We start from the raw sequence: 15,237 nt of genomic DNA on the forward strand, positions 1-15,237 counted from the left end.
TTGTGTGTGGTTACCATTAGGTTTATGAAAAAGAAAGTTTCATATATACTGTAGTCCGTTTTCCTTGAATGCATCTGATCTCCATCCTCCTTTGCAAATTCAGACCTTTACCCTCTCCCTTTTTATGTTTTTGTCTCTGAAACAAATTACCTCTGTTTATGCTGTAAGTTTGTTGTTGATCTTATTTGTGGTGTTGTGAATTTATGTTCTTTGTTTCAGGTAGAATAACTTACTGCAGTGGTTCTTCTGGTGATAAAATATCTCAGCTTCTGTATGTCAAGGAACGTCTTTATTTCTTCTTCATATTTAAAGGATAATTTTGCTGGATATATTACTCATGGCTGGTAATTTGTCTTTCAGACGTCTGAATATATGGTTCCACTCTCTTCTGGCCTGTACAGTTTCTAATGAGAAGTTGGATGAAATTCTGATGGGTTTCCCCTTGTAAGCCACTTCTTGCTTTTCCCTGGTTGCTTTGAGAGTTTTTTCTTTGTCATTAATTTCTGACAGTGTTAATAAATGTGTCCTGTAGAGGGCCTCATTGAAGTAACTAGGGGTTCTGTTTGTTTCTTGGATTCAATGATTTAGTTTTTTCCATAGGTTTGAGAAGTTCTCATCCACTATTCGTTTGAATAGACTCTGTTCCCTTGTCCCTCTCTTCTTCCAGAATGCCTATTATTCTAATATTGCTTTTTCTGATGGAGTCAGATAGTTCTCATAGAGCTCTTTCTTTTTTCTTTATGCTCAGAAATCTCTCTTCTTCCCTATGCATCATTTCTAGATTCGTATCTTTGATATCAACAATTTTTTCCTCCATTTGGTTGGCTCTGTTTTCTATGCTTAGTAGCACATTTTTAATCTCCTTAAATGCATGCTTCATTTCCAGGATTTCTGTTTTTTTTTCTAGTTTCAATCTCTTTTGTAAATTACTTGTTTTGTTCACTGATTTGTTTTCTGAGCACAATGAAGTGCCTGTATTTTCTTACATCTTGTTGAATATTTTCAGAACTGCGATATTGAAATCACTGTCATTTATATCACATTTTTCCATGTGTTCCAGCTCACTTTCTGGAGATTTTTCATTTTCTTTCTGATCATCCTCGTTACCATGATTATTCATGGTACTTGCTAATCTCCTTTGTCCAAGCATAAGTATGCCTTTTGTAACAGCGTTCTCTGAAGAGGTCTTTCTACTACTTTTCAGTAGATGGTGCTGAATCACAAGATTTTTTTTTACCTCTGTGATCTTCTAGACATGACCTCCAAGGCTTCCATAAGCTAGTACAGCTGCGCTGCTTGGGGGTGGCAACCCTGGACCCTGGACCTCCATGGGGGTCCAGCCCCAAGCACCAAACCCGGGGATCAGTCACAAAATAAAACAGCAGTTCCACTGCAATAGCTCTGTTTACAGATAAAATGTTCCTTGACCTGACTGAGGGCAATGAGAAGAGAGTTTTGGGAGTCCAAGGGGTGGCAGGGTTCTGTGGTTCCGTTTCTTTGTCAGAAACACTCCCACCCGACAGTGAATATCAGCATGGCAGAACCCCACACTCTGTCAGTTTTCTGCTGGCTCAGTCACTGTCCTCTCTGCTTGCTCTGCTGAACTGGCTCCTGCAGCAGCTCTCTGTTTCCCCATGGACTGTGGAAACGCCTGTTGCTGCTGGCTTCTTCCCCTCCCCTGGCTGCACCATGAGCTCCTGCCTGTAGGGCTGCATCTGAGGGCCATCTGAGCTTTCCTCCCTTCTCATCTCCCCGCTTATCCCCAGTTGCCCACCTTTAGATGTTTCAGTGTGCGGGTCTCTCAGGCATACCTCTTCATCAAGTAGGGAATTCTTTGTTGAATAATAGTTGGTTAATTTGCTGAAATTTCAGGGGGAGAGGCCAAGGGTATCTCTCATGCCACCATTGCTCTGATATCATCACTTCCAGTTTATTCTGTAATTCATTCTATTTCATTTTCTTCTACCCATGCCATAGAAACTGCTCTAAAGGCATCAGTGTTACTTCCATTACTCAATCCAATGGGTACTTAACAGTTCTTTGACTCAATAGTCCCTACCATATTTTGCTGACATTATCTGTTTCGCAGGCTTCCATGATTTACTCTTCTGGTGTTCTTCCTACCTTTCTTAACAGTTTTCTCAGTCTTTGACAGTTCTTCCTGTGACTTTTCCCTTACTATTTCTCAATCCTTGTTTTTCTCTTCTCACATTTTCTTTGCTCGGATTACTGCAATAGCCTCTTACTACTATCAATCCATTCACGGCACAACTGCCAGAGTAGTATTTTCAACACTTCCATCCTATCATGTCACCCCCTGCTCAAAACTACTAAATGTTTCCCTATTGCTCTTAAGATAAAGTCTAAAATTCTCTATAAGGAGCTACATTTCTGGGTGCAGCCTATCCTCCCAGCCTCATTTCAATCCCTCTTGCTAACTATGTTACGCTCACACTTGCTATTCCTTGAAGAAGTCAGGTTCTCTTCTGCCTCAAGACCCTTCTCTACTTTTCATTCTTTGGAACTAAGTGTATACATCAGTTCCTCATAGACACCTGCCAAGTCTCTGCAGGGTGTTAGATCCTTCTGTTACGTTAGCACTTACCTCAACTAAAATTAAGTACTCTGTACAATGATATTTAAACTGTGTATACCTTCACTAAAAGAGACACTCCATGATATCAGGAATCACATCTCTGTGTCACTCATTGCTGAGATCCCTAGTGCCTACCATACAATGTAATAGATGGCCAATAAATATATGTTGGGTTAATGAATGGGTAACTGTATCTATCTATAGGACTTTAATTACTATCTTTTAAAAAATTACTTCAAGACCTATGTTTCCAGTTTTCACTCTTGATTAGAACCACATTTCCAAGAATCTATTGGTCATTTCACACTTAAATATTCTCAACCTTCTCCTTCTCCAAACCCAACCTAGTCCTCCTATCCTAATCCTCTTATATTCCTGGTTATTGGTGAAAAGTATTATTACTTACACTACTGAAAGTCTGAAACCCATGTTTTGCTAGATGTGGAACCCTCACTGCCAGGTCTCCACCCAACCCCCTTACCACTAAACCACAGAGCTGTAAATTTCTCACCCTTGATAATTAAAAAAAAAAAATCACCTACTTCTCTTCATTTCCATTGTTATTACTTTAGTTCAAGCATCATCATTTCTTGCGTGGATTACTGCAACAGTAATCAGAATGTGTAAGTGGTACGTGTGTCATTCCCCTTTCTGCCCATCCACTTTCCTCACTGCAGAGAAAACTCTCTGAATTATGTATCTGATTGTGTCACTCTTTTTAGAACCTTTCAAATAATTCCCATTGCTGTAGAATGGCTGAAAGCTCCTTCACTCATCTTTCATTCTCTCCTACTCCCATATCCCACTATATTCTCTATACTCAAGCCATAATGAATTATAATACTTGCCTGTTCACTCCCTGCTGGATATCACCTCTGCTGGGAAGCTTCCTGTGATTGGCTCAAGTGTACCTCCTACAGATCTTGTAATAATGTCTACCACAGCACTTACTATACTATATTGCAACGGGTGACTTACTTGTCAATCTTTCTCACTAGGTTATGAGTTCCTTAAGCTGAGGAACAGTTTCTTATTAATGTTTACTTTCCCAGTGCCTAATGTAGTACCTGACACACAGAAGAAAATCAAATGTTTATTGAGTGAGACTATGGAAAGAACAGAAGATATCAGTCAATAGACTGCAACTGTAATATAAGTATGAAGCTATGGCCTAGTCTAATAGTGATTGTGAGGACTAGAGAAATCACTGAAGCAAAAGCCAATTCAATTCATTAACCATGAACTAAATACCCATTATGTACTAGGAACTACAGTAAGACATAGTCCTGGTTCTTAAATGGCTGACAATTTAGCAGAGAAGTTATGAAACAAAGCTATAAAATGTGACAAGTTCTAGAAAAATGGTAAGAACAGTACTTTATAAGTCCTAAACATAAAGCAATTAATTACTGGAGGTGTGAAAGGGAAGCAGGCTCTATAGTAGGTAGTAACCTTTCAGCTGAACCTGCAGGTCAAGTAGGATTTTGCCAAGGAGAGAAGGGAAACAATAGTATTCCAAAGAGGGAACTGGATGAGAAATGAAAAAAGGTATGCACAATGGTGCATGATGTGTTTAAGGAATTACAATATAAGCTATGCCTGTTTTTAAGCTATGTTCCCAGTGCTTAGAAGAGTGCCCAGCTTATAGTAGGTGGCCAACCTATCTTAACTTTATGAAAGAATTTACAAGTATTTCAATGTGGCTAGAAAGTAGAATATGTGATAAGACATGAAGCTGGCCAGATGATAAAGAACCTCAGTCCAAAGCGTCTCAGCTTAAAGTGGCAGATAACAGGAAGCCATTAAAAGGTCTAAAGCAAGGCCATAATGCAACCAGAATTGTGTTTCCGAAACAACTGCAATGAGTTTGAAGAATATGGTATTAGAGAGTGTCCTTTATGAACTAAGTGGGAAAACAGAAGAAAAAGACAGGGTCATAAGATCTTTAACCTGCCCTGAATATCACTCACACACATACAGGCACGCGTGCGCATGCCTTATAGATTAAATAATTTGAATTGCCGGTCAAGATGGTGTAGTAGTTAAATGCTGTGCTCCCCTCCTCCTATGACCACATCAAAATTACAACTAAATTATAAAACAACCATCATTGAGAACCACCTGAAGACTAGCTGAACAGAAGTCATATAACTAAGGATATAAAGCAGCAGCCATGATAAAACTGAAGATGCAGAACAAGCTGGTCTCATACTTACAGTGTGACAATTAAGACTTGGGAGAAATATCTTGGCCATAGAGATATCTTTGAGGGAGGAGCAAAGGGTAGCAGCCCCAAATCAGATTCCCCAGGCCAGGGCACGAGTGCCTGGAAGTGAAGTCCCTATAATACCTGGCTGTGAAAACCAGCAGGGATTGCATCCAAATGAGATGGAGGGCTATGGGAGACGAAAGTATTCCTCTTGAGGGGCCCACACACAGATTCACTTGCTCACAAACTTCCTTGCTCTGGGCTCCAGTGCAGGAGTGGCAATTCAGAGATGCCGGGGACATACGTGGAGGAAGTGGATTGACTAGCTTCAGGTTGAGGGCTGGAGAGGCAGGGGTTGGAGCTGCTCTCTTTGGAGATGGAAGTGCTGGCAGGCACAACTGCTCCTTTGTTGAGCTTCCGTCCCACCCACCTGGCAGATGCAGGTGAGCACCAAATTTGAGCTCTCCATTAACATGGCTATAACTGTTCACCCTGCCCTGGTGATTCCCTGAGATCCCATCCCACCCAAGCTGAGCCACTTCCAGTGGCCTTTCCACAAAAGTGGCCTGCCTTGGCTTGTGCTGCATTTTCCTAAAATCTATCAAAGGTGCACAAACCCCTAAAAGCAGGGGCAGGCCTTGGCATGACCTGTATCTCTTGCTAAGTGGCCCCAAGCCTGGCACAAGAAGTGACCAGCTTCAACTTGCGTTGTGACTCCCATTAGGTGGCACAAAGCCTGGCATAAGCTGAAGCCAGGGTTGGCCTGGAACACAGCTTCAAATAAGCAGTCACAAACCTGGCACAAGAGGTGGCTGGCCTCAGCTCACACTGTGGTGCCCACCAAAGAATTGTAAGACCAGTACTAGTGACAGCTGGCCTCTATTCACAGCATAGCCTCTCCTAGGGGCCTTCAAGCCCAGCATAGGTGGCTACCAACCGCACATCACACCCAGGCAGCCCCAAACTGGGTACAAACGTCGGCTGGACGTGGCCTGCACTGCAGCCCCTCAGAGCCTCCAAAACCAACATACCTGGTGGTCAGCTTCAGATCACACCAAAGCACAATCCAACCAGCTCCAAAAATGAAAAACCAGAGAGGCAGAATCAGCTGGCACCAGAGCCCCACTAAAGCAACTCCCACTCTGTGGGGTCAAGACGGGTAAAAATGCAGAACAAGCTGGTCCCACATCCACACAATAGCTTGTCTGCGGTAGTCACAGCCAGCCCTCACATCCAGTCAGGCTTAAGGTCAATCCCACCCACTAATGTTCCAACAACAATCGAGGCTCAACTATAATACGAGGGCACACACAACACACACTAGGGACACTCCTGGAGTTCTTGGCTCAGGTGAACAAGGAGACTGCGTCACTGAGCATCACAGGACACCTACTACATAAGGCCACCTTGCCAAGACTGGGAGACACAGATCTACTTAATACGAAACAAACACAGGGAGTCAGCCAAAATGAGGAGAAAAAGAAACGTCCCAAATGAAAGGACAATGCCCCAAAAGAGAACTCACCAAAATGGAGACAAGCAATCTACTAGATATACAGTTCAAAACACTACTGATAACGATGCTCAGTAACTTAGGAGAAGAATAGATGAACTCAGTAATAAGCACATCAAAGAGATAAAAACCATTAAAAAGAACCAGTCAGAAATGAAGAATACTAGAACTGAAATAAAGAATACATTAGAGGGAATCAACAGATTAGATGAAAAAGAGGACTGAGGCAGTGAACTGAAAAACAAGGTATCAAAAAACACCCAATCAGAACAGCAAAAATAAAAAAAGTGGATAGTTTACGGGATCTCTGGGACAACATCAAGCACACCAACATTTACAACATATGGGTACTAAAAGGAGGAGAGAGTAATGGATTAAAAACCTATTTGAAGAAAGGACTGAAAACTTTCCTAACGTGGTAAAGAAAATAGACATACAAATCCAGCTAGCACACAGTCCCAAGCAAGATGAATCCAAAGAGGCCCACACCAAGACACATCATAATTAAAATGCCAAAGGTTAAAGACAAAGAGAGAATCTTAAAAGTAGCTAGAGAAAAGCAGTTTGTTAAGTACAAAGAGGCTCCCATCAGAATATCAGCTGATTTTCAACTTTGCGGGCCAGAAGGGAAAGGCATAAAATATTAAAAGTGATGAAAAGCAAAGCTCTACAATACAGATTACTCTACCCAGCAAGGCTATCATTTAGAATTGAAGAAGAGACAGAATTTCCCAGACAAGAAAAAGCTAAAGGAGTTCATCACTACTAAATCAGTATTATAGAAAACGTTAAAAGGAAATATTAAATGTTAATGCAGTAGAAAAGGAAATATTAAAAATATGAACAAGATGCCCCGGCTAGTGTGGCTCAGTTGGTTGGGTGTTGTCCTGGGCACCGAGGGGTTGCAGGCTCGATCCTTGGTGTGGGGTGTGCAGAAGGCAGCCAGTCGATGTGTGTGGCTCTCACATTGATGTTTCTCTCTCTCTCCCTTTCTCTCTCTCTAAAAATCAACTAAAAATCTTTTAAAAAATGAACAAGAAAATACAGAAAAGGAAAACATTCTACGTGACAAAGGCAAACACTTAGTTAAAGTAGTGACTCAATAAACTATAAAGCTAATGCTAAGGTTAAAAGATAAAAGGAGAAAGATCATGTGTAAATACAAAAAGTTAAGGGATACACACAAAAGAACTAAAAAATAGTGACAAAAACTTAAACGTGGAGGGTGTGAGTAAAAATTGCAATTATTTTAGAATGTGTTTGAACTTAAATGACCATCAAATTAAAACAGACTGCTATAAACTTAGCATGGTATAGATCAGGGGTGGGGAACCTTTTTAATGCCAAGGGCCATTTGAGTATTTATAACATCATTTGCAGGCCATACAAAATTATCAACTTAAAAATTAGCCATGAAAAAATCTCCCAGATTTATTGAATTTTGAGTCCTGCCTGTGGTTGCCTTGGCAGGGCCAGACAGAAGATACGGCCTGCAGGCCGGACGTTCCCCACCCTTGGTACAGATGAAGCATATGGTAACCACAAACCGGAAATCTACATGAGACATACAAGAAATAAAGAGAAAGGCACCCAAACACACTATAAAAAGGCAACAACATACAAGAGAGCAAGAGAATAACAAAGGAAAAGAGAACTACAAAAGCAACCAAAAAACAATAAAATGACAAGTACATGCTTATCAATAATTAACTTAAATGTAAAAGGCTTAAATGCTCTAATCAAAAGACAAAGGGTGACTGGATAAAAAAATAAGACACACACACATCTGTCGACGAGACAACCACTTCAGATCAAAATACACAGAGTGAAAGTAAAAGGATGAAAAAAGATATGTCATACAAACAGAAATGAAACAAAAAAGCTGGGTAGCAATACTTGTAACAGACAAAACAGAATTTAAAACAAGGGACAGAACAAACAACAAAGAAGGGTATTTCATAATGATAAAGGGATCAAACCAAAAAGAGGATATCATACTTGCAAACACCTATGCACACAATATAGGAGCAGCTAAACATATAAAGCAAATACTGACAGATATAAGGAAGAGACTGACAGTATTACAGTCAGAGTTAGGGAACTTTAACACCCCTTGGTATCAATGGGTAGATCATGCAGACAGAAAAATCAATAAGAAAACAGTAGCCTTAAATGACATATTAGGCTAGAAGGGTTTAAATATTTTTAGAGCATTTCACTCCAAAGCAGCAGAATACACATTCTTTTCAAGCACATATGGTACATTATCCAGAAAAGAGTATATGCTAGACAAAACAAGTCTTGATCAATTTAAAAAGATTAAAATCGTATCAAGCATGTTTCCCAATCCAATGGTATGAAACTAGAAATCAATTACAAGAACACTGAAGAAACATAAGCACTTGGAGGCTAAATAACACGCTATCAAACAATAAATGGGTTAACAATGAGATCAAGGAAGAAATCAAAAGATACTTTGAGACAAATGGAAATAAATACACAAAGACCCAAAATCTATGGGACACAGCCAAAGTAGTTGTAAGAGGGAAATTCATAGCAATACAGGCCTACCTCAAGAAACAAGAAAAATATCAAATATACAATTTAACTTTACACCTGAAGGAACTAGAAAAAGAAGAACAAACAAAGCCCAAATTGAGTAGAAAGAAGGAAATAATAAAGATTAGAGTGGAAATAAAGAGGGTCCAAAATACAAAAATACAAAATACAGTATGAATGAAACCAATAGCTGGTTCTTTGAAAAGACAAACAAGATTGATAAAACTTTAACCAGACTCATCAAGAAAAAAATAGAGGACCCAAATAAAGAAAACCAGAAATGAAAGAGAAGTGCCAACTGACACCACAGAAAAACAAAAGATTTTTAAAAATACTACCAACAAGTTTATGCCAACAAACTGGACAAACTGGAAGAAACAGATAAATTCCTAGAAAAATAGAATTTTCCACCCCAGGTGATTCAGTTGGTTGGAACATTGTCCTTGTACATCAAAAAGGTTGCAGGTTTCATTCCTGGTCAGGGCACAAACCTAGGTTGTGGGTTTGATCCTTAGTTGGGGCACATATGGGAGGCAACCCACCGATGCTTCTTTCTAACATCGATTTCTTTCTCTCTCTTCCTAAATTATTTTGTAAAATCAATTAAAAATACATATATATTCTTGGGTGAGGATAAAAAAAAAAAAAAGAAAAAAAGAAAAAAGAAACACAATCTTTCAAGGCTGAATCGGGAAGAAACAGAAAACCTGTACAGGCTGATAACTACTAATGAAATTCAATCAGTTAGAAAAACATTCCCAACAAACAAATGTCCTGGACCAGATGGCTTCACAGGTGAATTTTACCAAACATTCAAAAATTTAATACTTACCCTTCTCAGACTATCACAAAAAATGTAAGAGATGGGAAGGCTCCCTAACTCATTTTACTAGGCCAGTATTACCTTGATGCCAAAACCAACCTAAGACATTACAAAAAAAGAAAATGATAAGCCAAAATCCCTGTTGAATATAGTTGCAAAATATCCTAAATAAAAAATTAGCAAACTAAATTGACCAATACATTAAAAAAATCTATACTATAATCAAGAGGGACTTATTCCCAGGATGCAAGCCTGGTTCAGTATCTGCAAATCGACACAATATATCATATAAAAAAATGAAGTATAAACATCACATGATCATATCAAAAGATACAGAAAAAGCATTTAACAAAATCCAATATCCATTTATGATAAAAACACTCAGCAAAGAGGGAACATATTTAACGGTAAAAAGGCCAATTGTGACAACCCACAGCTAAGATCATACTCAATGGTAAAGAGGTGAAAGCTTTCTAAAACCTGGAACAAGGCATGCCCTGGCTGGTGTGGCTCAGTTGGTTGGGCGTTGTCCTGTGCACCAGGAGATTGCTGGTTCGACTCCCAGTCAAGGGCACATGCCCAGTCTGCGAGCTCAATCCCTGGTAGGGGCTCTCACATTGATGTTTCTCTCTCTCTTAAAATCAATAAACTATTCTTTAAAAAAAAAAAAAAAAAAGATCAGGAACAAGACAAGAATGTTCATTCAACATACTATTGGAGGTCCGAGCCACAGCAATCACACAAGAAATAAAATGCATCTGAACTGGAAAGTAAGAATTAAACTGTAGCAGATTGTTTCTTTGAGATTTTTCTTGTTTCTTGAGGATTTTTGCATCCATGTTCAACAGGGATATTGGCCTATAATTTTCTTTTTTTGTAATGTCTTAGTTTGATTTTGGTATCAGGGTAATATTGGCCTCATAAAATGAGGTAGGGAGGCTTCCCTCCTCTTCAATTTTGTAAAATAGTTTGAGAAGACTAGGTATTAAATCTTTTTGAATGTTTGGTAAAATTCAGCTTTATGTCATTATTTGCAGATGACATACTACATAGAGAACCATAAAGAATCCACCAAGCCCGGCCAGGTGTGGCTCAGCTGTTGAGCATCGACCTAGGATCTAGGAGATCACGGTTTGATTTCCTGGGTTGTGGGCTTGATCCCCAGTTGGGGCCGTGCAGGCGGCAGCTGATCAATGATTCTCTCTCATCATTGATGCTTCAATTTTCTCTTCCCCTCTCCCTCCCTCTCTCTTAAATCAATTAAAAAAAAAAAAAAAAAAAAAAGAATCCACCAAAAAACTATAAGAACTAATAAATGATTCAATAAAGTAACATGATACAAAATTAATACTCAGAAGTAGGTTGTAGTTTTGTAAACCAATAATGAACTACTGAAAGAGAAATTAAAAAAAAACAATTCCATTTACCATTGCATGAAAAGGAATAAAATACTTAGGAGTAAATTTAACCAAGGAGGTAAAAGACTTATACTTGGAAAATTGTAAGACACTAGAAGAAGACATTGAAAAAGATACAAATAAATTGAAGTATATACAGTGCTCATGTATAGGGTTATTAACATTGTTAAAATGTCCAGTTTACATAGTCAATGCAATCCTTATAAAAATCCTGATGGCATTTTTCACAGAGCTAGAACAAATAATCCTAAAATTTATTTGGAACCAGAAAAGATGCCAAATATCCAAAGCTACCTTGAGAAAAAAGACCAAAGTTGGAAGTATCACACTACCTGGTATCAAACTATACTACAAGGCTACAATAATCAAAACAGCATGGTACTGACATAAAAACAGACACAAAAATCAAGGGAACAGAATAAAGAGCCCAGAAATAAACCCTATATGGTCAATTAATCTGTGACAAAGAAGGCAAGAATATACAATGGGAGAAAGACAGTCTCTTTGATAAGTGGTACTGGAAAAACTTGATAGACACATGCAAAACAATAAAACTGGATCACTTTCATATACCATCTGCAAGATGGATTAAAGACTTAAATGTAAGACTCGAAACCATAAAATTCTTGGAAGAAACATAGGCAGCAAACTCTTCGACATCGCTCTTAGTGATATTTTTTTGGATGTCTCTTTAGGCAAGGGAAACAAAAGAAAAAAATAAACAAACAGGACTACGTCAAACTAAATAGTTGCTGCAGTGATGGAAACCATCAACAAAATGAAAAGACAATCACTGAATGGAAGAATATATTTGCCAATGATACATCCAGTAGGGGTTAATATCCAAAATATATAGAACTCATAAAACTTAACACACACAAAAATCCAATTAATAAATGGGAAGAGGACCTGAATAGACATTTCTCCAAAAAGACAATATGAAAGACACCCAACATCACTAATCATTAGGGAAATGCCAATTAAAATCACAATGAGCTATCACCTCACATTTGTCAGAATGGCTATCATCAATAAACCCACAAATAACAAGTGTTTGGGAGGACATGGAGAAAAGGGAACCCTCGTACATTGTTAGTGGGATTATAAATTGGTGCAGCCACTATGGGAAACAGTATGGAGGTTCCTCAAAAAATTAAAAATAGAACTACCACATAACCCAGCAATTTCACTTCTGGGTATTTTGCTGAAAAAATCCAAAACACTAATTCAAAAAGCTATATGTACCCCTGTGTTCTCTGAAGCATTATTTATAACAGTTAAAATAAGGAAGCAAACTAAGTGTCCATCAATAGAGAAATGGATAAAGATGTGGTACATATATACAATGGAATATTACTTAGCCATAACAAAGAAGGTAATGTTGCCATTTGCAACAACATGACTGGACCTGGAGGGCATTATGCTGAATGAAATAAGACAGAGAAAGAAAACTACCACATAATTTCATTTATATGTGGAATCTAAAAAATAAAATAAACAAGCAAACAAAACAGAAACAAACTCATAGATAGAGAACAAACTGATGATTGCTAGCCCTAGCTGGTGTGGCTCAGTGGGTTAGGCATCATCCTATGTCCCAAAAGGTTGCAGGTTCAATTCCTGGTGAGGGCACAATTCCGGGTTACAGGCACGATCCCTGGTAGGGGTGTGCAGGAAGCAGCCACTAGATGTATCACTCTCACATCAATGTTTCTCTCTCCTTCCCCCTTCTTCTTTCTCTAAAAACCAATAAAGAATCTTAAAAGAAAAAAAAGATGGTTGGTAGGTGCAAGGGGAGTTGCGGTGGTGGGTGAAAAAAGGGAAGGGATTAAGATATGCAAATTGCCAGTTACAAAAACAGTCACAGGGAGAGGTTTATCAATTGAGATAAATAAGTGGAAAGAGAGGTTGATACAAAAAAGACATCACAGATTAAGCAAAGTCCTAAAGGGGATGGATAACAAAAAAGACAAACGGTGATACCTCTGAAACTACAAATAAGCAAAGATACAAATAACTGATGTGAAGGTAATTTGAGAGTTTGTATTTGAGGGATCCTATTTTTCACTGAGATACAAGAGGTCTGCAGCTGAATATGAGAGGGTGAGGGGTAGAGTAAGAAGTTCAGAGTAATAATAAAAGTTGGGAAAACTGCTGATAAGAATGGGAAAAGAAAGCAAAAAATAAAAAGCTTATCAAGTAGAAATGAGTGGTGTGAGAATAGAAATAAGCTGCAGCCATGGCCAGTGTGGCTCAGTTAGCTGAGCATTGCCCCATGCACCAGATGGTCACTGGTTCGATTCCTAGTCAGGGCACATGCCGGGACTGCAGGCTTCATCTACAGTAGGGGGTGTGCAGGAGGCAGCTGATAGATGTTTCTCTCTCTCTCCTTCTCCTTTCCTCTGTCTCTAAAATCAATAAAAACATTTTTCTTAATTTTAAAAAAGAGCAAAAGATTTAAAAAAAACAACTAAGCTTTAATGGAGCCAATATGTGTGATTATATGATATTCTCTGCTGAATTGTTCAGGCCAGTTTATAAACTGTGAAGGCAAATTATTGGGCTGTTTGGGGGTTGAAGTTTGTTACAAAGCGTTTTGGTGAAACGCTTGGTCATAAAATCCCACCGAGTGAGGAAGGCAGTGACACCAAAAGATGGATATTTTAAAGAAAGAGTAGTTATGGAATCTGATGAAGAAAAACAAAGAATTAAATAAGATTCCTGATTATCTGGTAGAACTGACAGACTAATGACCAAAACAGAGTTCTTGGAGAGGGAATAGGCTATAGAGATGATTACTCAAAAATTTATTGCTAAGATTTAGATTGAAAAAGCTTCTTAGATGAACAACCATGTCATTTTAAAAAGGAATAGAAATTAAGTCCCAGAGAACTTAGGTGACTTTGCTGGAGCCTTACGACACTAAACAAAGGCTAGAAATGACTTTAAATTCCAGGCCATTCTATTATACCACATAACCTCAGTAATATCTGGAGCTTGACATATTTGCAGGAAATACAAGTGGTGCTGCTTCTTGAGGAGATTCAGTAACACTAAAATTGGTTTGAATTTCTAAGTTCATTTCGGGTGATAGTAGGAAAATATGATTCAGGAACAAAATTAGTCCTAGGAGAAGCCATTCTGAGATAAAATATTTGCTCTGGTAACCCACATGGAGAGAATCAAGAGTTGGATGTAGAATGACATAAGCACCTTAAATTATTCTAATGCAAGCATGCTTTATGCTTCAAAACCCTCTCAATGTTATTTGGAAATATAAACAGGACATATAAATTATTATGGCTTAGAATTTTAAACATTAAGAAGAGCTTTGCTTATTTTTAAGGTTCTTTTTATCTTACACAAATATGCAATACTGAAGTCTGATTAAGTCTCTTTTAAGGGACTAGATATTTGCCTTACCTTTACTACCTTGTAGTCACACAAGTATTCCACCTCATAATTGTTTAGATTCCTTTTGGTGATTCCAATCGATTTACATGTGAGCTTTTCTTTTCTACATAATTCCTGAAGAGTATCAAGTGAAACTAGGCAAGGCACACACCAAGCTACAATAAGAAAATAGAACTCTTTACTAATGAAATAGCTACTGAATTAAAGCAAAAAAGGAAAAGGAAAAACTTAAGACTTCTATATCCCCACCCTTCTACTGGCAATTTTACAGGACTAAAAATTCATATGATAAGAAACCATTTTAGTGTCTTCAACAGGAAGTTAAGCATTAAAGAACAATTTTGGTAAATTGGTCTTCTTGGACTTTCTCATGCCCTACTATGTTTAACTGATGTCAATTAATTTCTACTGAGCCACCTGAACAAACTGTTTCATGTCTGTAAGCTTTCTTAAGATTATATATAGATGCAAAGGTCAAAAGGGGTAATGTTTTTTACTTTTCCATTATAGTCTACATAGAATTGCTGTTTTAATAAAATGTAGATCTCTAGGACATACTTATTGTTAGAAATATATCTTAAATATATTTTAAAACAATCTTATAATTTGGTAAAAATTTAAAAAGTAACTTTCCCCCTTTCTCTTAGTTTGATAATAAGTGAAATCTAACTGAATTATAGTTCTATAGTTACATGCTCATACATC

At 38.1% G+C, this 15,237-nt stretch overlaps 1 protein-coding gene across 1 annotated transcript in view; it reads right to left on the reverse strand.

The window, feature by feature from the left end:
- The window catches only part of SUV39H2 (SUV39H2 histone lysine methyltransferase), a 36,151-nt gene extending 21,521 nt beyond the window's left edge, over nucleotides 1–14,630 (reverse strand). Inside the window, exon 1 of the mRNA XM_016210051.2 lies at nucleotides 14,542–14,630. The gene's annotated coding sequence lies outside the window, so the exon portion shown is untranslated. The remainder of the gene's footprint in view (nucleotides 1–14,541) is intronic.
- Between the last annotated feature and the right edge of the window lie 607 nt (nucleotides 14,631–15,237).

This window comes from Miniopterus natalensis, chromosome 1, assembly GCF_054644295.1.
Source record: "Miniopterus natalensis isolate mMinNat1 chromosome 1, mMinNat1.hap1, whole genome shotgun sequence".
Lineage (NCBI taxonomy): Eukaryota > Metazoa > Chordata > Mammalia > Chiroptera > Miniopteridae > Miniopterus > Miniopterus natalensis.